A 26,444-nucleotide genomic window follows, 5' to 3' on the forward strand; every position below is an offset into this window, starting at 1 on the left:
TATCACATCTCTATCAAGAGCTGCATGGAAACGATTATGAGAATCGTGTTAACTTTCGTACAAGGGCTTAAGATAGAATACTCCAGATGTATCTCGTTTAGTGATGAAGCAACATTTACCAGTCATGGCCAAGTACACCGCCGAAACATTTCTCTATTCGTCTCTCGATAATCCAAGTTGGCTTCGTCAATGGAATGGGATAGTGAACCATAAGCTCACAGGCCAGTTTTCTATAGGCAGAACATTGAACGTGCACAAGTATCACAGCCTCCTAACAGTCCATTCTAGAAGACGTTCCTCTGCAGACTAGAAGGAACCTGTGGTACGTACATAATGGCTGTCCAGCCAATAGTGCAAGAAGTTCTGCAGCAGTTTGTAAGAGGTCCATGACCTTAGAATTTATTGGTAGCGCACTCGAGCAGATGTAACTTCTATGGATTGCTCACGCGCTGCCTGCGATATGTAAGCTACAATAGAATCGCAGACCAGAGAGCAGTGTTGGCAGCAGTAGTAGTAGCTCGCAGTCGGGCGGTTGGGTCAGGTCGCTCGTAGAGAGCAGTTGTCGAGTTGTACAGCTCACAGAGAGCACCAGTGCCCTGGACAGTGTAGTCCAGTAGCGGTGTTTTGTAGCTCGAGGAGACCAGTAGAGTTATGGAATTGCCAAGGTCGGCCGTGGAGAACGATGGCGGTGCCTGAGCGATTTAGTATAAGGAAAAAGCAAACATAATTGTTCTTTACTGCCGCGTGCATATGTAACTTGCTACAACAGATTTTTGTACTATTGTTATATCACAGTCCCATGTAAATGTTTTCAAAAATCTTTCAATAATAATCTTTCTTATAAAGATAACTTTTGACAGTCATTCATTTGAATTTAAAGTTTTACTAATTTCTCCTATCCATAGCCATGCCGATGATCGTAAAGAAAATCAGTTGTTTTTCATACATAACAAAATCTAGTGACCAGCACGGCAGGGGCTGTTCCAGAAAAATTTCTTATAGGAGCAGATATATACACTTTATCCGGCCACATTATTGAGGGAAGAATTTCCAATTTATTCAGAATGATTTTTCAGGGCCATGTCGCAGCACTGCTGACGTCCAGGTTTACCAGTTTAGGTTCACAGTCAGTTAATTATTGAAATGTTACATTACGAGATTTCTTTCGAAAGCTTATGTATGAGTCACATTTTTAGGGAGGTTTGTCGCATTTTTATTGGGAGGTTACGGAATTTATCTGTTGGGAAGTTACAAGGTCTTCAAGAATTGTTTTCAAATCGTTGGATTGGACGCAGAGGGCCTGTAAATTGGCCGGCCCGTTCCCCGGATTTGATCCCTGTAAACTTTTATCTGTGGGGGAAAGTTGAGACGTCGTTTACAGGAACATATCAACTACACTACACCTGATGATATGCATCGACGTACTGCTGTGGCCTGCTCGGACGTCGTTGCAATGCCAGCATGCGTGCAGCAGTCGTTTCATACCACACTGGAAGCCTGTATTGACACTGCGGCGGTCATTTTGAACAAAACCTGTGATGGTCAAGTGTCTCGTTACTGATCAGAATCCAAGTGACACTGTGATAACTTTTCAGAATACAATAACTCGTAAACGACTCGCACTAGAATCCTGCAACAAACACTACTGACATTCTAATTTTCTCTAGGCTGTTAAAGCCAGTAGACAATGTTCCACTTAAAAAAAATGTACGTTCGCACAAAAGTACACTTTCTAAGTATTATTACAGTCTTTTGATTGGCTGACTACTAATCAGTTCTGTGAAAACCGCATATCAGTAGCACTTCCCTTATCAATAATAACTGCGGTGTAAGGTTTAGGTGATTCACCCTGCAAATGCCAACATCTCAACGAGAAAGTGAAGTGGCAGAGGAAGTATATAAAGATACTCAGTGGGTAATTCAGTACGTAAAGGGAGTGAAAATCCAATAGTCATGGGGGACAGACATGCGGTTGTAGCGGAAGGATTGAAGAAAGTGTTATGGGAGACTGTGGACTTGATCGTACGAATGAGAGAGGAGAAAGGCTAATTCAGTTCTGCAATAAATTTCACTTAGTAATAGCGAATACTCTAGTTAATAATCACTTGAGGAGGAGGTATACTCGGATAAGGCCCAGATATACGGGAAGATTCCAGTTAGATTACATCATGGTCAGGCAGAAATTCCGAAATCAGATATTAGCTTGTAAGGTGTACCAAGAAGCAGATATATACTCATATCACAGTTTAGTAATGATGAAGAATAGGATGAAGTTTAAGAGACTAGTCAGGAAGAATCTGTACTCAAAGAAGTGGGTTATGGAAGTACTAAGGAATATAGAGAGAGGCTTGAAGTTCTGAAGCTATAGATACTGTGACGATTAATAACTCACGTAGACAATTCAGTTGAAGAGCAATGGAGATATATAAAAAGGGCAAGCACAGAAGTTGGAAAGGAAAACATAGGTACAAGGAAGGTAACTGCGAAGAAAACTTGGGTAAGGGGAAAAAAGGCTTAGCTGTACAACGGAAAAAGTAAAAAACTTTTCAGGAAATTTCAGGCATACAGAAATACAAGGCAGTTAGGAATGAAATAAACGGAAAGAGCAGAGACGATGAGGCGAAATGGCTGCATGAAAAATGTGGAGAAATCGAAAAATAAATGATTGTTGGAAGGAATGATTCAGCATATATCGATGTCAAAAAGACCTCTAGTGAAATTAAAAGTAAGAGCCAAGTGTTAAATACAGACTAGGAAGCAGAAAGATGGAATGAGTACATTGAAGTCCTCTATTCACGTTGGGGTGTAGAATGTATGAGACTGGACACGTACCATCAGGATTTAGGCAAAACATCATCCACACGAAAGCAACATCCGATAAGTGCTAGAAATATCGCACCATCAGCTTAACAGCAGACGCCCAAGTTACTGGGAAGAATAATAGGCAGAAGAACGGAAAAGAAAATTGAAGATAACGATCAGTTAGGGTTTACGAAAGGTAAAGGCACCAGAAAGGTAGTTCTGACATTGCGATTGATAATGGAAGCAAGAGAGAGTAAAAACGTAGAAACGATTTGTCTACCTGAAAAAAGTGTTCGACAACGTAAAACGGTGAGAGATATTAGAAATTCTGAAAAAAGCGGGCTAATATATATATATATATATATATATATATATATATATATATATATATATATATATATATATATATATACTCCTGGAAATGGAAAAAGAACACATTGACACCGGTGTGTCAGACCCACCATACTTGCTCCGGACACTGCGAGAGGGCTGTACAAGCAATGATCACAGGCACGGCACAGCGGACACACCAGGAACCGCGGTGTAGGCCGTCGAATGGCGCTAGCTGCGCAGCATTTGTGCACCGCCGCCGTCGGTGTCAGCCAGTTTGCCGTGGCATACGGAGCTCCATCGCAGTCTTTAACACTGGTAGCATGCCGCGACAGCGTGGACGTGAACCGTATGTGCAGTTGACGGACTTTGAGCGAGGGCGAATAGTGGGCATGCGGGAGGCCGGGTGGACGTACCGCCGAATTACTCAACACGTGGGGCGTGAGGTCTCCACAGTACATCGATGTTGTCGCCAGTGGTCGGCGGAAGGTGCACGTGCCCGTCGACCTGGCACCTTTTTGCAGTTTCTTCAGTTTTAATCTACAGGTCATAACCTACAGATTGTGGTCAGAGTCCACATCTGCCCCTCGAAATGTCTTACAATTTAAAACCTGGTTCCTAAATCTCTGTCGTACCATTATGTAATTTATCTAAAACCTGTCAGTATCTCCAGGCTTCTTCCATGTATACAGCCTTCTTTTATGATTCTTGAACCAAGTGTTACCTATGATTAAGTTGTGCTCTGTGCAAAATTCTACCAGGCGGCTTCCTCTTTCATTTCTTTGCCCCAGTCCATATTCACCTACTACGTTTCCTTCTCTCCCTTTTCCTACTACTGAATTCCAGTCACCCATGACTATTAAATTTTCGTCACCCTTCACTATCTGAATAATTCCTTTTATTTGATCATACATTTCCTCAATTTCTTCGTCATCTGCAGAGCTAGTTGGCATATAAACTTGTACTACCGTAGTAGGTGTAATAATGCGTTCACTATGTGGTTTGTAGTAGCTTACCTGCATTTCTATTTTCCTATTCATTATTAAACCTACTCCTGCATTACCCCTATTTGGTTTTGTGTTTATAACCCTGTAGTCACCTAACCACACACATACACTCCTGGAAATGGAAAAAAGAACACATTGACACCGGTGTGTCAGACCCACCATACTTGCTCCGGACACTGCGAGAGGGCTGTACAAGCAATGATCACACGCACGGCACAGCGGACACACCAGGAACCGCGGTGTTGGCCGTCGAATGGCGCTAGCTGCGCAGCATTTGTGCACCGCCGCCGTCAGTGTCAGCCAGTTTGCCGTGGCATACGGAGCTCCATCGCAGTCTTTAACACTGGTAGCATGCCGCGACAGCGTGGACGTGAACCGTATGTGCAGTTGACGGACTTTGAGCGAGGGCGTATAGTGGGCATGCGGGAGGCCGGGTGGACGTACCGCCGAATTGCTCAAAACGTGGGGCGTGAGGTCTCCACAGTACATCGATGTTGTCGCCAGTGGTCGGCGGAAGGTGCACGTGCCCGTCGACCTGGGACCGGACCGCAGCGACGCACGGATGCACGCCAAGACCGTAGGATCCTACGCAGTGCCGTAGGGGACCGCACCGCCACTTCCCAGCAAATTAGGGACACTGTTGCTCCTGGGGTATCGGCGAGGACCAATCGCAACCGTCTCCATGAAGCTGGGCTACGGTCCCGCACACCGTTAGGCCGTCTTCCGCTCACGTCCCAACAACGTGAAGCCCGCCTCCAGTGGTGTCGCGACAGGCGTGAATGGAGGGACGAATGGAGACGTGTCGTCTTCAGCGATGAGAGTCGCTTCTGCCTTGATGCCAATGATGGTCGTATGCGTGTTTGGCGCCGTGCAGGTGAGCGCCACAATCAGGACTGCATATGACCGATGCACACAGGGCCAACACCCGGCATCATGGTGTGGGGAGCGATCTCCTACACTGGCCGTACACCTCTGGTGATCGTCGAGGGGACACTGAATAGTGCACGCTACATCCAAACCGTCATCGAATCCATCGTTCTACCATTCCTAGACCGGCAAGGGAACTTGCTGTTCCAACAGGACAATGCACGTCCGCATGTATCCCGTGCCACCCAACGTGCTCTAGAAGGTGTAAGTCAACTACCCTGGCCAGCAAGATCTCCGGATCTGTCCCCCATTGAGCATGTTTGGGACTGGATGAAGCGTCGTCTCACGCGGTCTGCACGTCCAGCACGAACGCTGGTCCAACTGAGGCGCCAGGTGGAAATGGCATGGCAAGCCGTTCCACAGGACTACATCCAGCATCTCTACGATCGTCTCCATGGGAGAATAGCAGCCTGTATTGCTGCGAAAGGTGGATATACACTGTACTAGTGCCGACATTGTGCATGCTCTGTTGCCTGTGTCTATGTGCCTGTGGTTCTGTCAGTGTGATCATGTGATGTATCTGACCCCAGGAATGTGTCAATAAAGTTTCCCCTTCCTGGGACAATGAATTCACGGTGTTCTTATTTCAATTTGCCATGTCATTTCCACCTGGCGCCTCAGTTGGACCAGCGTTCGTGCTGGACGTGCAGACCAGAGGTTGTACGGAGTTTCAAGGAGAGCATAAGGGAGCAATTGACAGGAATGGGGGAAAGAAATACAATAGAAGAAGAATGGGTAGCTTTGAGGGATGAAGTAGTGAAGGCAGCAGAGGATCAAGTAGGTAAAAAGACGAGAGCTACTAGAAATCCTTGGGTAACAGAAGAAATACTGAATTTCATAGATGAAAGGAGAAAATATAAAAATGCAGTAAAAGAAGCAGGAAAAAATGAATACAAACGTCTCAAAAATGACATCGACAGGAAGTGCAAAATGGCTAAGCAGGGATGGCTAGAGGACAAATGTAAGGATGTAGAGGCTTATCTCACTAGGGGTAAGATAGATACTGCCTACAGGAAAATTAAAGAGACCTTTGGAGAAAAGAGAACCACTTGTATGAACATCAAGAGCTCAGATGGAAACCCAGTTCTAAGCAAAGAAGGGAAAGCAGAAAGGTGGAAGGAGTATATAGAGGGTCTATACAAGGGCGATGTACGTAAGGACAATCTTATGGAAATGGAAGAGGATGTAGATGAAGATGAAATGGGAGATACGATACTGCGTGAAGAGTTTGACAGAGCACTGAAAGACCTGAGTCGAAACAAGGCCCCTGGAGTAGACAACATTCCATTAGAACTACTGTTGGCCTTGGGAGAGCCAGTCCTGACAAAACTCTACCATCTGGTGAGCAAGATGTATGAGACAGGCGATATACCGTCAGACGTCAAGAAGAATATAATAATTCCAGTCCCAAAGAAAGCAGGTGTTGACAGATGTGAAAATTACCGAACTATCAGTTTAATAAGTCACAGCTGCAAAATACTGACGCGAGTTCTTTACAGACGAATGGAAAAACTAGGAGAAGCCGACCTCGGGGGAGGTCAGTTTGGATTCCGTAGAAATGTTGTAACACGTGAGGCAATACTGACCCTACGACTTATCTTAGAAGCTAGATTAAGGAAGGGCAAACCTACGTTTCTAGCATTTGTAGACTTAGAGAAAGCTTTTGACAGTGTTGACTGGAATACTCTCTTTCAAATTCTGAAGGTGGCAGGGGTAAAATACACGGAGCGAAAGGCTATTTACAATTTGTACAGAAACCAGATGGCAGTTATAAGAGTCGAGGGGCATGTAAGGGAAGCAGTGGTTGGGAAGGGAGTGAGACAGGGCTATAGTCTATTCCCGATGTTATTCAATCTGTATATTGAGCAAGCAATAAAGGAAAGAAAAGAAAAATTCGGAGTAGGTATTAAAGTCCATGGAGAAGAAATAAAAACTTTGAGGTTCGCCGATGACATCATAATTCTGTCAGAGACAGCAAAGGACTTGGAAGAGCAGTTGAACGGAATGGATAGTGTCTTGAAAGGAGGATATAAGATGACCATCAACAAAAGCAAAACGAGGATAATGGAATGTAGTCGAATTAAGTCGGGTGATGCTGAGGGAATTAGATTAGGAAGTGAGACACTTAAAGTAGTAAATGAGTTTTGCTATTTGAGGAGCAAAATAACTGATGATGGTCGAAGTAGAGAGGATACAAAATGTAGATTGGCAATGGCAAGGAAAGCGTTTCTGAAGAAGATAAATTTGTTAACATCGAGTATAGATTTACGTGTCAGGAAGTCGTTTCTGAAAGTATTTGTATGGAGTGTAGCCATGTATGGAAGTGAATCATAGACGATAAATAGTTTGGACAAGAAGAGAATAGAAGCTTTCGAAATGTGGTGCCACAGAAGAATGCTGAAGATTAGATGGGTAGATCACATAACTAATGAGGAAGTATTGAATCGGATTGGGGAGAAGAGAAGTTTGTGGCACAAATTGACCAGAAGAAGGGATCGGTTGGTAGGACATATTCTGAGGCATCAAGGGATCACCAATTTAGTATTGGAGGGCAGCGTGGAGGGTAAAAATCGTAGAGGGAGACCAGGAGATATTATGTACAAGAACCACTGGAAGACCAAGAACAAAGTGATCGGATTAAGAAGAGTGTAAGGCATGGGTGTTTCCTTTCACCCCCGCTGTTCAATCTACAAATTGAAGAAGCAATGATGCAAGTAAAAGAAAGGTTCAAGAGTATTATTAAAATTCAAGGTGAAAGTATACGATTCGCTAATGACATTGCGATCCTCAGTGAAAGTGAAGAATTGCAGGATCTATTGAATGGAATAAACACTCTGATCGGTATAGAATATGGATTCAAATAAATCGAAGGAGGTAATGGGAAGAGGCAGAAATGAAAACATCGAGTAACTTAATATCAGAATTAGGGATCACGAAGTGGACGAAGTTAGTGAATTGTGCAACTTAGGCAAGGAAAACAAAGAAAGGGGACTAGCGCTAGCAAAAACGCCATTCCTGGCCAGGAGAAGTCTGCTAATATCAAACATAGGCGTTGATTTGAGGAGGAAATTTCTGAGAATGTACCTACATTTGGAGCACAGAATTATATGCTAGTGAAACAGAGCTTAGACACAGCGATAAGAGGGAATAGCAACGATGCAACTTGAGTTGGTCCGTGCGTTGCCGGTGATCTAACGTCATAGAGCTTTCGATTCATTAGAAAGAATAAAGTGGGGGAAGTGAAAAGCATTGTACTGTTATATCGCTGCAGTTATCCCAGATCCGTCGCTGAGTCGACAAGCATACTGTGTCTGAGACGCACCACAATCACCTTCGTATCCTCAAAATGTTCCTCGGACGGCGTAAAAGAATGATTGAAAGTGAGGAGAGTAGTGATGACGATGTAGTGCATTCTACATGGAAATTAGTATATAGAAATTCATCGACTTCAGACCCAAACACGGGGGTATTATTTGCAAGTGAAGATGTTGATAGCGTGTTGGGAGAACTTGCTGCAGACGAAGAAGAGGAGCTGAACTCTGTTGATGATTCATTGGACAATATCCAGTTGACGTAATTCGCTAACAGGCAACAGTCAATTCTGTCCACCGAAAAAGGTGGGCTTCTGACGGATTTTCCATCTGATATTAGCGCAAGTGACGTGATTTCGTTATTCGTACATGACAAATTGATAAGCCCTTTAGTCAGAGAGACTAACAGATATGCAGAGCAAAAACTGCAACGTGAAATGATTGAACATGATCCAATGAACAGGCGGAAATCCACCACGTCTGAAGAAATTACAAAATTTATCGAACTTTGATGGATCCTTAGATATTGGTCTACGGACTCTATTTACAGCTTTCCGTTTCGACGCAGCACGATGTCCCGTAATAATTTTGAATTACTGTTAGCAAATAACGAAACGACAGACGAGTATAGGACAACTGGAGAGGTTTTACCACTCCTAAACATAATGGCAGACAATTATCAAACAGTCTTTTCACCAGGTGAAGAAACTGTAACCGACGAGACAATGACCACTTGTAGTGGACGAATAAGGTTCAGACAAAACATACCAACGGAATTGCTAAGTGTATTATAAAACTTTTCAAACTGCGCTCCGCCGAGGGATATACATGGTCTGCGAAAGCGTAATCTGGACGAGATACCAGTGGAAGAAAGCAAGTTGGCACAGCCACAGCCTAAATCACTAATTGAAGGACGACCTTTGTTTGTCGACAACTTTTACGCGAGTCAAATGTCTAAAACTCAGAAGTCACGTGGTTAGAACTGTACGGTACAAGAAGAAAATCATCCCAAGTTTTTTAATATCGTACGCATTGAAGAAAGGTGATGCGATAGCACGTGAAGATGACAATGGTATTATGATTCTAAAATGGAGGGAAGTTTGCGCTGTTAGGGTGGTATCGCCGAAACATTGCCCCTATTACGACAAACGATCGGACTCTTCGCATCGCGTTTGTCCTCCGAGACAGAAACCTTTGGCGATACTGGCATATAGCAATAGAAAAACTGGCATAGACAGGAGCGACCAGATGGTGCCTTTGCTTTTAAGAACAAATATAGTAAATGCTCGCATTGTACTCTGGAGGACCACAAATATAAAAACAGAAATAAGGAAATTTCGGGAACGTCTCGTTACCGAATGGTTATCCGCAAAAAATGCTATGCCCGACAGCAAGAGGAATAAAATAAGGAACGCACCTTACTATTTAGAGATTCTGTGTACATTAAGCCAAAATGCTGCTTTGTGTAGCAGTTGTTATTATTGTGACTATTTTCATTGGCTATAGGCCTGTTTCGGCTCAAAGGCCATTTTCAAGCACTTCGCAACATATAGTACGGTATTTAGATCATATATCAATGAGTTTTCGTGACAAATAATTTTGTTCATTTGGCGTAAGACTTATTTCTGTATTATGTCGTTGACGCTCTTGCTGGTGCGTGTTTAAGCAAAGCACAGGGAAATTATAAATTACTCCCTATGTAATGTCTCAGCAGTGGAATTTTTCTTTGTTGGCCAGCATCGTTAAGATCTTGTTAACATTTTGTAATTTTGATAGTTTCGAGTTACATCAGCGATGTTACATGGTTACAGATTTGTTTTTATAAATCTATGGTTCAAATGGCTCTGAGCACCATGGGACTTACCTTGGAGATCATCAGTCCCCTAGAACTACTTAAATCTAACTAATCTAAAGACAACACACACTGCTCGAGGCAGGATTCGAACCTGCGAACGTAGCGGTCGCGCGGTTCCAGACTGTAGTGCCTAGAACCGCTCGGCCACCCCAGCCGGCTATAAATCTTTGGAGTTGTGTGATAGTAAAATCTTTGCACCTGTACATTGGTGTTCGTTTTATGAAATTTTCCGTTGTCAATAATTTCAATAAAATCATAAAAATGGTTTTTATGTTTTGAATCGGTTTGTTCGTTTAAAATTTTTTCTGGATATTTGCGGGTGTGTATATAGATTTCTATCTCTTCCAGAAAGTTCAATATTGGGCCTTTTGGTGTTATGTGGAAAATTTGCATCTAATTTTCAATTTGGTCTATGTTATGATTTTCAGTTTTATAATTTCGCCTGTGCTTTGCTTAAAAACGCACCAAGCAAGATATCTGAAAGCAAAAGCGTCAGCGACGTAATATGGAAGTAAATCTTATGTCAAATGTACAAAATAATTATTTATTACGAAAACTCACATATATATGATCTAAATACCGTACTATATGTTGCAGAGTGCTTGAAAGTGGCCTTTGAAGCGAAATAGGCCTATAGCCAATGAAAATAAAATTACAGTAGTAACAACTGCTAGACAAAATAGCGTTTTGGCTTAACGTACACATCATGTTCTTACAAGATATATATAACGCTGCAGGCCCAGAACAATTTAAAATTTAGAGATTCGTAATAATCAGTAGGGCAAGCTTATACGAAGGGTACGCTCAGAAGAAGAGGCAAATTGCCAGATGCCAAGAAGCGAAGAGAAATGTAAACAAAACTACGACGTATTGTTCCACTTACGAAAAATCACTTCAGATGTGTTTAGCGTGTTTTAACGAACAGCGTGAGACACACTATAATGTAATATATCCTAGATATACATGAATAAAAGAATAGTTATATGTATATTGTTTGTATGTTTATATTCTAAATCCTATAGTGGCATTTTAGTATTTATTCCATTAAATTCCTTTGAAAATTCCAACTGCAAATCCTATTCACTTGAACAAGAAGAGCTTCACCCATCTGTGGGTGACAGGGCTCCCACGGAAGCTCACACGGCGGCAACGAACGTGATGAAACATCAGGGAATGTCTTCCATGGAACTAGAGGGTAAAAACTGGAGCGCAAGACAGAGACTGGAACACATCAAGCAAACAATATTGCAGACGTAAGTTGCAAATGCTATTCTGAGACGAAAATGTTGGCTCAAGAGGAATTCGCGGCGGACCGGGTCAACCCAGTCAGAACTTTCCTAATACACTCCTGGAAATTGAAATAAGAACACCGTGAATTCATTGTCCCAGGAAGGGGAAACTTTATTGACACATTCCTGGGGTCAGATACATCACATGATCACACTGACAGAACCACAGGCACATAGACACAGGCAACAGAGCATGCACAATGTCGGCACTAGTACAGTGTATATCCACCTTTCGCAGCAATACAGGCTGCTATTCTCCCATGGAGACGATCGTAGAGATGCTGGATGTAGTCCTGTGGAACGGCTTGCCATGCCATTTCCACCTGGCGCCTCAGTTGGACCAGCGTTCGTGCTGGACGTGCAGACCGCGTGAGACGACGCTTCATCCAGTCCCAAACATGCTCAATGGGGGACAGATCCGGAGATCTTGCTGGCCAGGGTAGTTGACTTACACCTTCTAGAGCACGTTGGGTGGCACGGGATACATGCGGACGTGCATTGTCCTGTTGGAACAGCAAGTTCCCTTGCCGGTCTAGGAATGGTAGAACGATGGATTCGATGACGGTTTGGATGTAGCGTGCACTATTCAGTGTCCCCTCGACGATCACCAGAGGTGTACGGCCAGTGTAGGAGATCGCTCCCCACACCATGATGCCGGGTGTTGGCCCTGTGTGCATCGGTCATATGCAGTCCTGATTGTGGCGCTCACCTGCACGGCGCCAAACACGCATACGACCATCATTGGCATCAAGGCAGAAGCGACTCTCATCGCTGAAGACGACACGTCTCCATTCGTCCCTCCATTCACGCCTGTCGCGACACCACTGGAGGCGGGCTGCACGTTGTTGGGGCGTGAGCGGAAGACGGCCTAACGGTGTGCGGGACCGTAGCCCAGCTTCATGGAGACGGTTGCGATTGGTCCTCGCCGATACCCCAGGAGCAACAGTGTCCCTAATTTGCTGGGAAGTGGCGGTGCGGTCCCCTACGGCACTGCGTAGGATCCTACGGTCTTGGCGTGCATCCGTGCGTCGCTGCGGTCCGGTCCCAGGTCGACGGGCACGTGCACCTTCCGCCGACCACTGGCGACAACATCGATGTACTGTGGATGTGGAGACCTCACGCCCCACGTGTTGAGCAATTCGCCGGTACGTCCACCCGGCCTCCCGCATGCCCACTATACGCCCTCGCTCAAAGTCCGTCAACTGCACATACGGTTCACGTCCACGCTGTCGCGGCATGCTACCAGTGTTACAGACTGCGATGGAGCTCCGTATGCCACGGCAAACTGGCTGACACTGACGGCGGCGGTGCACAAATGCTGCGCAGCTAGCGCCATTCGACGGCCGACACCGCGGTTCCTGGTGTGTCCACTGTGCCGTGCGTGTGATCATTGCTTGTACAGCTCTCTCGCAGTGTCCGGAGCAAGTATGGTGGGTCTGACACACCGGTGTCAATGTGTTCTTTTTTCCATTTCCAGGAGTGTACTTCATTCGCCTCTGTACCACTTCCATTACATACAGATCGATGTTTGCATAATATTCAATTGTACAACTTTTTTACAAGGGCACTTTCTTGTTTGTCTGCCTATTCGGTACCTATTTTGCAGTTGATTTTAAACAAACTTCTAAATGCCCTAGAGACTTGAAATTTTCGACATAGCTCAACACTGGATGACAATGCAATATTAACTCGCTTTCTTGTCCGGCGTGTGGCGGTGGGTATTTTGTATATCACTGTCATTTCCCCCTTTTCCTGTTCCAGTCGCGAATGGTTCATCGGAAGAACGGTCGCTCGTACGCCTCCACGTGAGCCCGAACCTCCCTAAGTTTTGCCTTCATAGTATTTTCGCAAGAATTACGTAAGGGGGAGGGATAAATTGGTTGACTCAGATGAAAAGAGACTGAAATAAACCTTGAATTTATCACGTGTCTCTGTTGTCATTTCTTTAAAATGTTTCAAATCGATTGGGAATTTCACACAGACTGGGCTAAAAAGTAGAAAATTGACAATCAGTTTCAAATATACCATGTTTTTAATTCGGAGTGAAACGTATATAAATAATTTTTCTCAGCCGCGTACAGATTCCTAACCCCATATAGATAGCCCCGAAATTTTTTGTGTGGGAATTTTTAATAGCAGTGAAAGCACTTGTAAGATTTAAAAAGAAATATGTGACGCGCATGCAATATGTAAATGATGCAATAATAGTTACCTCCTTACTATTAGCTAGCTATTGCATGCACTCTACATTTTCGTTTTAAAGCTCACAATTATTGTCATAGCTATCAAAAATTTACAATCACAAATTATGAGGACTACCTGTATGGAGTTAGGTTCTATATGGAGTTAGGAGAAATTATTTCATACTATGTAGTCAGATCTGAAAACATAGTGTATTAAAAATCAATATTTACTTTAAAATTTTTTGTCCCTGAAATGACTACATGACTTGATTCTAAGAATGTAGAACACAGTATCTTTTAGTATACGTGTATTTAACAACAGATGCTCTTCTGATATAGAAAAAGTCAACAGAAAACTGTTTGTCAGGTACCTACTAGGCACAAAAATAAAACACTGTATTTTTTATTGTTGAATCGTCCTGTTCAAGGTAAAATAATAAGGACAATACGTATTTATGTACAAATAAACCGCTACAGGAAGTGCTGACCTGAAACGGAAATGAATGGATGAACCGCTACAGGATGGGTATTATTCGCATTTTTACTGGGTTTGCACCTCCGACGTGAGACGTTCATACATTCATTGCCCTGATTGCAACACTTTGAAGGTTCAAACCTCCGTTCATCACCGTCGTCAAATGTAGTGTCAGTTGCATCCAAACTGGTGTGTTGGATCCAACTCACACCACTTTGTTCAATGGAGCTTATAACTTTCAAGTTCGACGACAATGAATATCTGGAGATGTTCGAGTCAGAAGACCGAAACTAGTAACAAAGCAGGTAATACGCGGTATATGGTGATTTTATCTGTTCATTAATTTCTAAAAGTGGCTGTTGTCCCGTGTAGACGATGCTTGCGTTCGCCCTTAAGGGAAAGCTTAACATTATTTTTCAAAATCAGAGTGCTTTGCATACCATATCGTATACTTCGATAAAATTTTGACTAAGTAAATTACAAGGTAGCTTTTAAATGGATGTACACTACTGGCCATTAAAATTGCTACATCAAGAAGAAATGCAGATGGTGAACGGGTATTCATTGACGTGCTGCAGACGCGAAATTTAACCCACAGGAAGAAGATGCTGTGATATGCAAATGATTAGCTTCTCAGAGCATTCACACAAAATGGCGCCGGCGGCGACACCTACAACATGCTTACATGAGGAAAGTTTCCAACCGACTTCTCATACGCAAACAGCAGTTGACCGGCGTTGCCTGGTGAAACGTTGTTGTGATGCCTCGTGTAGGGAGGAGAAATGCGTACCATCACGTATCCGACTTTGATAAAGGTCGGTTTGTAGCCTATAGCGATAGCGGTTTATCGTATCGCGACATTGCTGCCCGCGTTGGTCGAAATCCAATGACTTAGCAGCATATGGAATCGTTGGGTTCAGGAGAGTAATACGGAACGCCGTGCTGGATCCCAACGGCCTCGTGTCACTGGCAGTCGAGATGACAGGCATCTTATCCGTATGGCTGTAATGGATCGTGCAGCCACGTCTCGATCCCTGAGTCAACAGATGGGGACGTTTGCAAGACAACAACCATCTGCACGAACAGTTCGACGACGTTTGCAGGAGCATGGACTACCAGCTCGGAGACCATGGCTGCGGTTACCCATGACGCTGCATCACAGACAGGAGTGCCTGCGATGGTGTACTCAACGACGAACCTGGGTGCACGAATGGTAAAATGTCATTTTTTCGGATGAATGCAGGTTCTGTTTACAGCATCATGATGGTCGCATTCGTGTTTGGCGACATCGTGGTGAACGCACATTGGAAGCGTGTATTCGTCATCGCCATACTGGCGTATCACCCGGCGTGATGGTATGGGGTGCCATTGGTTACACGTCTCGGTCACCTCTTGTTCGCATTGACGGCACTTTGAACTGTGGACGTTACATTTCAGATGTGTTACGACCCGTGGCTCTACCCTTCATTCGAACCCTTCGAAACCCTACATTTCAGCAGTATAATTCATGACCGCATGTTTCAGGTCGTGTACGGGCCTTTCTGGATACATAAAATGTTCGTTTGCTGCCCTGGCCAGCACATTCTCCAGATCTCTCACCAAGTGAGAACGTCTGGTCAGTGGTGGCCGAGCAACTGGCTCGTCACAATACGCCATTCACTATTCTTGACGAACTGTGGTATCGTGTTGAAACTGCATGGGCAGCTGTACCTGTACACGCCATCCAAGCTCTGTTTGACTCAATGCCCAGGTCTATCAAGGCCATTATTAAGGCCAGAGATGGTTGTTCTCGGTACTGATTTCTCAGGACCTATGCACCCAAATTACGTGAAAATGTAATCACATGTCAGTTCTAGTATAATATATTTTTATCCAATGAATACCCGTTTACCATCTGCATTTCTTGTTGGTGTAGTAATTTTAATGGCCAGTAGTGTAGTTTCCATCAATCTAAATGAGAGTCATGAATGACCCTGAAGTTGCTATAATTTGTTTTTTTATTTTACCTCATCATATTATGACCTCCGGTCCTCTATCGGCGTAAGACGTCGCCAGCATACCAGACAGCAAAGAGGCTGCAAGGAGATCGATAGTGTAGCGCAAGCAACGAAGAGAGGCCAAAGACAAACTCGCAAGAAACGGACTGAAACGCCCTCTCAGCCGCCAGTATTTAGATCGCCGCCACGGATCAGACGGCGTAGTGAGTCATCCAGCGAGTCAACGAGTCGAGTCATCAGCTCAGCCTCTAGCTCAGAGACAGTCAGTACCTAGGGACCAGAGTGGTGTCCATAGTGGGACTTGTACTTCACCAGCAGTGAGGCTAACATGGACTATTATGGAAGATCTTGTACCACAACTGGCTTAAGTAGCTTTCTTATTCTTATGAATAAAGAACCTGCTTAATACTTGCGTGCAGTTGTGTTACAGAAAGAGGATACTGGCCACCAAACAACATCCTCTCCTTGCTTCTCATGCTACAAGCCGACAGTGATAACGAGATGGCACCAAACCCTCTCTCTCATCAGACCTGAATTCCACACATACAGTTCTTTTACAGTTATCTACGAAATAACAATTTCAATCTGACAAGTAGTAATACAATAACTTTACCAGAATTAAAAATGATATGATTATACGTAGAGACAGTGTGAATAAATAGTAGTAACAACGAATTAAGTTGATACTACCAGTATTATTACTAAACTGCTGCTGCTGATGCTGTTTCCCACTATAATAACAATAATTGTCGCAGTGGCAGACACAACAAAGTAGATACAGGCGTAAAAAACTTACGTTTTTTGATACAGCGAGTTCTGAGGAAGGAAAATTTGAGCACGCTGCGTCAGCTCAAGTTCACTGGGAAATTAGAAAGATCTGAAACTTCCTGGCAGATTAAAACTGTGTGCCCGACCGAGACTCGAACTCGGGACCTTTGCCTTTCGCGGGCAAGTGCTCTACCATCTGAGCTACCGAAGCACGATTCACGCCCGGTACTCACAGCTTTACTTCTGCCAGTATCCGTCTCCTACCTTCCAAACTTTACAGAAGCTCTCCTGCGAACCTTGCAGAACTAGCACTGCTGAAAGAAAGGATATTGCGGAGACATGGCTTAGCCACAGCCTGGAGGATGTTTCCAGAATGAGATTTTCACTCTGCAGCGGAGTGTGCGCTGATATGAAACTTCCTGGCAGATTAAAACTGTGTGCCCGACCGAGACTCGAACTCGGGACCTTTGCCTTTCGCGGGCAAGTGCTCTACCATCTGAGCTACCGAAGCACGACTCACGCCCGCTACTCACAGCTTTACTTCTGCCAGTATCCGTCTCCTACCTTCCAAACTTTACAGAAGCTCTCCTGCGAACCTTGCAGAACTAGCACTCCTGAAAGAAAGGATATTGTGGAGACATGGCTTAGCCACAGCCTGGAGGATTCTAGAAAGATCTGGTTGGAAAGAAAGATGTAATTGTGTAACGAGTGGCTACAGGGACAAAGATAGACACTATTGTTGCTTCAGTACATACGTCGTTAATTGTTTTTTGAAACTGGAGATGTTATTAAGTTCTCTGGTATGATAAGGACTTGGAGAAAATGTCATGAATTCGATTGCGGCAAACACTATATAAAAATTTCGTAGAGATGTGCACGCGTGGACTGAGGCTCACGTATTTCGCTAAACGCTACATGTTCAAGCCATGCAGTTCCTTACCTTACGGGCAGGCCGCCGGATCTGAAATGAGGTGCTCTCACCTCAACTGGGTGATAAGCTCAGAGCGTGCGGAAGTGGCCATCCGGTTTCTCTGCTTCGTCCAAAATCAGTGGAAACTTACCGCGAGGGCGAGCTTGCTGTTCCCGCCGCACTCTGAGGAGACGGAGGTGGGTTTGCTTTTACTATCGCTGAGTGGTTTCCGTTCTCTACTGTCTGCGGCGGGTGCCGAGTTCTGTTAAATCAACCTGTTGTTGTTTCCGCTGCCTGTGTGACTCCACAACGATCGAGAAGTTTGTTCTCCTTTCTCACCGGCCTGTCTACCATCCTGTAATGTCATCGCGACCTGCTGCGAGCTCTATAACATCTCATCCTGGCCCCCTACACCTGCTTTAATTTAAAAAAACAAAGAATTTAAACGTTTTATTACATAAAATCTTCATAAAATTCGCCTTCCTCTTCTTCTTCTTCTCCACATGGATTAGACCTTAGTGGGCTGTTACGACTTCATGGAATTTATTTCCATCTTCTCTTTGGTCAATCCCAAAATCTCTTCTTCTGACTGGCTTGCATCTTATTGGCACTTTTGGTAGTCTTCTTTCGCTCATAGATGGTCCATCCGTTTTTTATATAGTTGTGTGTTATCGTTTAGGTTGTATATTTGAAACTCTAAATAGCTAAATTTGCAGTAGGGTTTTGGAACATATAACATTACGAAGTGTCTCGAAGAAAAGGATTTATTGACTCGTAGTCAGCACGGATTCAGAAAATTTCGTTCTTGCGAAACACAACTAGCTCTCTATACTCATGAAGTAATGAGCGCTATCGAATGGGGATGTCAAATTGACTCCATATTTTTAGATTTCCAGAAGGCCTTCGACACCGTTCCTCACAAGCTGCTTCTAACCAAACTACGTACCTGTGGAATATCACCTCAGTTGTGTGACTGGATTCGTAATTTCCTGTCAGAAAGGTCACAGTTCGTAGTAATAGACGGAAAGTTCAACTAAAATAGAAGTGATATCGGCGTTCCCCAAGGGAGTGCTATAGACCCTCTACTGTTCCTGATCTATATTAACGACATAGGAGACAATCTGAGTAGCCCTCTTAGATGCTTTGCAGATGATGCTGTCATTTACCGTCTTGTAAAGTCATCAGATGACCACAAGGAATTGCAAAATTGTTTAGATACGATATTTGTATTGTGCGAAAAGTGGCAATTGGCCCTGAACAAAGAAAAATGTTAAGTTCTTCTCATGACAAACATTAAGTATCTTGGCATATATTTCATATCCTGTGTCCAAATACTCCTTTTTTCTGGATCTGTCTCCTTTCTGGAAGACTGATGCTATGTTGTCTATCCTGCATTGTTACGGTATCCTATTTCCAAGCCAGTATATATTTATGAATTTGCAGAAAGCAATATTTCAGTAGCATTCCTCGTATTTCAGTATTCACAACATTCCTTCTGCTTTTTATTTTCCTTAATGCTTATTCCAACTCCTCTATAGTTATGGGATCTACGTTGTTTGTTTCCATCATCTCATCTTCTTCTTTCACTTGATTAACATTGCATAAGGTAGTTTTGTAGTGTTACACGCAATCCTGAATTTCTATTATGCCCATCTTCAAAGTATCTCTCTTCGATTTTTTTCAGATTCCTCAACTGCTTACAAGAGAAGTCCGTATGTCCGTTACCATCACTTTCTATTTGGGTGTAAAACCTATTGCAGGTTTCTCTATGTGCATTCCTTACTATTGCTTTCGCTTTGTATTGTTGCTGTCTGTATTTTTCTCTAGCGTCTTCTGAGCCACTTTGCATTAAATTCAAGTAGGCTTACTCTTTTCCTTTTATTTTTGTATTCCATACGCTTAAGTCTTTCTTATTTTTATTTATTCTACTTTTTTCCAATACTTCTGTAGCTGTTCTCACGACGCATTGTTGGATGTTGTTCCGTTTGACATCTAAATTAGTCGTTTTAGGAATTCTACTCTGCCCTCCGCCCGTCCGAGACAATACTCAAAAAAAGAGGCCCGTAATTCTTCTCCGGTTTCACTGAGGGTAGCAATGCCACCCCTAAAGCTTTGTTTTATTTCCATCATTGATTTTTTGACATACAACTTGAACAGTGAAGGATACATCCCTGTCTTACACCCTTTTTAATCCGAGCACTTCTGTCTTGGTCTACAATTCTTATTGTTCCCTCTTGGTTCTTGTACATCTTGCTTGTTACGAGTAGACCATACCCACTTGTCTGAGAAATCCAGTCTTCCACCATTTTACGTTGATCACTTGTTCTACGCCGACGAAAACCCATTAAAGAGTCTTGATTTTTTACTTACGCCCTACTGTACTTCCATTATCAAGTGCAACATTAGAACTGCCTCCCGGGTGCCCCTTTACCTTTACTAAAGCCAGAATGATGGTCATGTAATATAGCCTCAATTTCCTTCTGTATGTTATTCTTGTTGTCGATTTGGGTGCATGAGGTATTACGCTGATTGTATTCTTGCAGTTAACTGGCTTTTCTATTTTCAGGATTGTGTAGAGGATATTCTTCCGAATATCCGACGGTGTACCTCCAGTGTCATAAATTCTACAGCACTACTCACAGCGACTGTAAAAATTCTGAAAGAAAGTTGTCTGTGCATTCACTCTTGATTGATCGCAAGTCGTGCGAAGCTCTGACAAATTCTGAGTCCGGTATAGGTGATCATGTGATCACACCGTTCTTCCTCTCGTGAAAGCCACCAGTGTACTATTTTCATTTACTCCTCCTCTCCTATGCGTTTAGCAACCGAATGTTTCTGGCACCTATGCTTTTAATTTCCCGAACACTATTTCAACTTTCCTGCACGCTGAATTTGTCCTTTCGATGAGCATTTCTTCTTCTGTTTCTTCACATTTTCTGCAGCCATTTCTTTCTTTCTTACAGAAAAATAACTTTTACGTTAATTACTTAAATCCTCAGTAAACAAAAAGGCTGATGAGAAATTTTCACCTGCAGGTTATCTGTACATTCTGCTGGCGATGTTTGTGCACACATCGAAAAGATCCTGTACATAGTTTTTCAAAGCTTGTATTTTCAAGTCTAGTTGTATTCCACTCAGGTTCACCATAGCGATCTTCTAGTCCCGCATATGGTCTAAGTTACCTAAGTCCCAACATATTCCACGCACTGTACTTGTGTTTCCTCTACGTGAGTAAAGGACTTCCATTTGTTCCTCGAGTCTAGACTGATTGCTCATTGGTGTCATTACTATGCCGTCATCTATTAATTTCTGGGTTATATTATGTGAAAAGTTAGATTTTGCTGATAAAACAGCTGTCTGCGTGTACCAGTCGACTGGACGGCGATCGAATGCTTGCAATCCACCTTTGAAAGATAAAAGAGAGGAGGATTCGACAGGTCTACATCACAAAGTGACAGGCAGTTCTACGTTGACATCTACATCTACACTCCGCAAGCCATCTTATGGTGTGTGGCAGAGGTTCTCTGTTTACCCCCCTCCCTTCCCCCTTCCCCCCTCTCCCCACCCCTCGTTTCCTGGTCTAGTCGCGAACAGTTTGCGGCCAGAACAATTGTTGATAAGCCTCTGTGCGGACTCGAGTCTTTCTAATTATATCTTCACGGTCCCTTCGCGAGATATACGTTGGAGGAAGCAAAATATTTTTTGACTCTTCTAGGATCGGATGTTCTCGGAACATGAACAGTAAACCATAGAGTGATGCAGAACACCTCTCTCACAGCGTCTGCCTCTGGAGTCGGCTGATCATCTCCGTGACGCTTTCGCGATCACTAAATGAACCTCTAACGAAACGTGCTGCCCTTCCTTCGATCTTTCTTTCTCTACTTTCAGTCCTCTCTGGTGAAGATCTCAGACTGAAAGCTGTATTCAGGTGTTGGTCAAAGAAGGGTTTTGTAAGCTACCTCCTTCGGGTGTGACTTCACTTCCATATCTTCCAATGAATCTCTATGGCATCTGCCATACCTGCAGGTTAGTTTTATGTGGTTGTTCCACTTCTCATCGCCTCCTACGTTTACTTTTAGATTTTTTATGGATGTTACGGCTTCAAGTCGTTGTTCTACAGTCGTGTAATCATACAATAATGAGTCGTTCTGAATATTTGTGCACAATATTTAACATTTCTTTATGTTGGCGGTGAACTGCCGATTTCTGCAGCAAGCGCCGATTCTTTGCAGTCTTCCGGCATTTCGTTACAGTTTCCTAGCGTTACTACTTGTTTGTACACGACAACAACATCCACGAAAAGCGTCATGGAACTTCCGACGATATCCACTAGTTCTTCTACAAATTTATTGTGAAAAATAAACGTCCTACATCATCCCGTTGGGTACGCCCGACATTATTTTATATGTCTGAAAATACATACGTACTGTGTTCCGTTTGCTAGAAACTCTTTAGTCTGTGCTCTGTTTCTGTCATAAGGTTGTTTTCCGGGACTCGTGGACGAACGAAGTGAGCTGGGTTTCACACGTTTGTTGTTTTTGGCGCCCATGTCAGTTACTACAGATTTTATTTTCGTTCTCTAAAGATGTCATAATACGCGAGTATTAAACACGTTCCAAAATTCTACAGGGAAACTACATCAGAGATATAAGCCTACAGTTCTGTGTGTCTGTTCGACGACCCTTCTCGAGAACGGGAATGACCTGTGCTTTTTTTCCCACTTAGCAGGAACGCTTCGCTAACCCAGTGATCTGCGGTACACTGTGCTGCAAGGAACTACTTCTTTCGCGTCCTCTATACCCGCCAGGCCCAGTGGCCTTTCCTCTACTGGACGATTTCAGTTGCTTTTCTCTCCCGTGATCACTAATTTCAATATCCGTCATTTTAACGTTCACGTGGCGTATTAAAGGAGGAACTACTGAGCTATCTTCTCCAGTGAAACGGTGTTGGAAAAAGTCATTCAGTATTTCGGCCTTCTACGTCGTGCTAAATTTTGATATTGTGGCCACAGAATGTCACGAGAAATGTCTTCGAACAGTTCATTAATTTAACGTAGGCCCTAAGACTAAAACTCTTGTCGTTATCTATGTGGTCGGTGGATAGAATTTTCAACTTTGAGCTTGACGACATGTTGTTCTGCAGTATATGTTAAAGACATAAAATCAAATACTTGCAAATAGCTTAAAAGACCGAAACATCGGTTGTCCTTAAATATACACTAAAACAGTCAGATGGCGGTGTGTTCCCTTAAAAGAAAGAATTTTGCTTTTGACTTCGATGAATGCTTCACGCATGGCCCTCCTTACGCTAATTTTAGCTTTAGATTTTGTTTGACCGTGAGTGTTCAGCTTCTTTTAAATTTGCAGTGAAGCTCTAATTGCTTTAGTAGCAGCTTTCTAACACAACAGTCGAATCGTGGCGTGCCTTTCCCATTCCTCACAACTTCGCTCGGTCCATACCTGTCTAAGGTGTATTATGCAATATATATTTCACTGTTAGTGCTCGAGATGAAATTTACGGACTGACCACTCAGATAACCTAAACTGTGTTTCTTATTGCTTTTCTAAGTAGAAATATCTTCCTATCATTCTGTATATCGTTTTTTACTACCGTGTTCATTGATGATGTAACGGCCTTGTGATCAAAGATTCCCTCTTCTACGAGGGCTGTTTGAAAAGTCCGTGCAAAAATAAAATTACTTACGTGTTTGGGGTAAAACGTTTTTATTTTTCGACATTGTCTCCTTTTAGACTTACACACTTCGTCCAACGCTATTCTAATTTGTTGATCCCTTCCAAATAATAGGAACTGTCTATGTCTGCAAAATAGCTATTAGTTGTTACAATCACCACATCGTCTGAATAAAATCTTTGTCCCGTCATCCATTTCTTCAAATTGGGGAACAAATAGTAGTCCGAGGGAGCCAAGTCTGGAGAATAGGTGGGATGTGAAACGAGTTGGAATACTATTTCCATTAATTTTGGAACCAAAACTGCTAAGACGTGTCCTGGTGCATTGTCGTGATGGAAAAGGACTTTTTTGCAGTCCAATCGCCGGGGTTTTTCTTGCAGCTCGGTTTTCATACGGTCCAATAACGATGAATAATATGCACCTGCAATAGTTTTACCCTTTTCCAGATAGTCGATGAGGGTTATCCCTTGCGAATCCCAAAAGACAGTCGCCATAACCTTTCCAGCGGATGGACTGGTCTTCGCCTTCTTTTGTACAGATTCTCCCTTGATAACCCATAGTTTACATTGTTGTTTGGTCTCTGGAGTACAGTAATGTATCCATGTTTCATCTACAGTGACGAAACGATGCTTAAAGTCCTGCGAATTCTTTCTGAACAGATGCAAACCATCCTTGCGACACTTCATAAGATTCCGTTTTTGGTCAAGCGTGAGCAATCGCGGAACCCATCTTGCGGATGGCTTCCTCATGTCCAAATGTTTATGCAAAATATTATGTACCCGTTTATTCGAGACTCCCACAACACTAGCAATCTCACGCACCTTAACTCTTCTGTCATCCATCACCATTTCATGGAATTTATCAAAAATTTCTGGAGTCGTAACCTTCACAAAGCGTCCAGAAGGTTCATCATCACTTGTGCCCATATGGCCACTCCGAAAATTTTGAAACCACTTATAAACCGTTCTAATCGAAGATGCAGAATCACCGTAATGTTTATCAAGCTTCTCTTTAGTCTCCTGAGGCGTTTTGCCTTTCATAAAGTAATGTTTACTCACCACACGAAATTCTTCATCATCCATTTTTTGACAATCACTCGACTTACTTGATTCACACGAATGCCAAAGACAAAGAAATAGACCAATATGGCTGAAAGTTGGTGTGCGTACTACCTAAACAGGACCTCGATACGCGCCGGTGGTGCCCTCACTCGGACTTTGCACGTACTTCTCAAACGCCCCTCGTACTCTTACTGAGCCGAAAGTTCGGGTCTGTTGGTGACAAGGAGATCTAATATGTTACTTTCACGAGTCGTTTTCCAAAGTAATTTTTGGATAAGGCTTTTAGAACAATTTCAGGTTATTTCCTGTCCAATGAGCTAACTTATTTTTAATATAGTCTAAGACACCAAAAAAAAACCACTTTCAGATAAATTGGATGATTTAGTCAAGAGGAAGTGTTTCAGAAGTTGAGCTAGTCAATAACACGTTGGTGCCTGTTTGGCTCTTACACAGGCAGTTATTTGGCTTGGCATTGATTGATGGAGTTGTTACATGACCTCCTGAAGGTTATCGTGCCGGAATCTGTCCAATTGGCGCTTTACATCGACGAAATCCCGAGATGGTTGGAGGGCCCCGCCCGTAATGCATTAACGATAATTGGGGGAAGAGATCTGGCGACGTAGGTGACCAAGATAGGATTCGGTAACCTCGAAGGCAAGCAGAAGAATCCCTGGCTGTGTGCGGGCGGGCAGTACCTCGCCGAAATGGAATCCCAGGATGGCTTGCCTTGAAGTGCAACCAAACCAGACGTAGAATATCGTCGAAGTAGCACTGTGCTGTAAGGAGGCCGTGGATGACAGCCAAAGAGCTTCTACTATGAAAAGAAATGGCACCTGGACCATCACTCGTCGTCGTCGGGTCATTTGGCGAGCGACAGGGAGGTTGGTATCCTACCGCTGTCTGTGGCGTCTCCAGACACGGGGTCGGCCTTGAATTTCATTGACTGGAGTAGAATCTTCTTGAGTGATGAGTCTAGCTTAGAAGTGAGCCCTGGTGAGCAGCGAAGACGCGTGTGGAGACGCCCCGGACAGCGGTGCGATGTCAGTGTGATTGTCGCCCGCTATACGGCCCGACAACCAGGAGTAGTTGTCTGGGATGCCTTTCCTCTTCGTAGATGTGGTTATCATCCACGTCACCTCTAGAGTACGGTGGTACGTCGGCGATATTCCGCCCCTCCCCCTCCCCCCCATGATGGCCAGTCATCCTGGGCTTACACTTCAGCAAGTTAATGCCCGACCGCACTCCGGCGAGGGTTTCTATTGCTTGTCTTCGTTTATGCCAAATCCTGCCTTGGACAATAAGGTCACCGGATCTCTCCCGAGTTAAGACGTTTGGAGTACTTCTGGGAAGGCCTCCAGCCATTTTGGGTTTTTTACGATCTACCTAGCCAATCGGACAGACTGGCAGGGCTGGCCGGTGTGGCTGAGCGGTTCTAGGCGCTTCAGTTATGGAATCGCACAACCGCTACGGTAGCAGGTTCGAATCCTGCCTCTGGCATGGATGTGTGTGATGTCCTTAGGTTAGTTAGGTTTAAGTAGTTCAAAGTTCTAGGGGACTGATGGCCTCAAATGGTATGCCCTATAGTGCTTAGAGCCATTTGAACCATTAGACTGGCACGATATCCCTTAAGATGTCATCAAACGGCTGTGACGACCAATGCCAAGCCGAATAAATGCTTCCATTAAGGGTCAGAGGTGGACCAATTCGTTGCTGACTTGCTCAATTTGCATTTTGTGAAGCTTTTTCTCTTGAATAAATCATGGAATTTTTCTCAAATGGTAATCATTTGTTTGTCTGTATACGTACATCGTATATACCGATTTCCGTCCCTTTCGTGT

This window comes from Schistocerca gregaria, chromosome 6 (genome assembly GCF_023897955.1).
Source record: "Schistocerca gregaria isolate iqSchGreg1 chromosome 6, iqSchGreg1.2, whole genome shotgun sequence".
NCBI classification, from domain to species: Eukaryota; Metazoa; Arthropoda; class Insecta; order Orthoptera; family Acrididae; genus Schistocerca; species Schistocerca gregaria.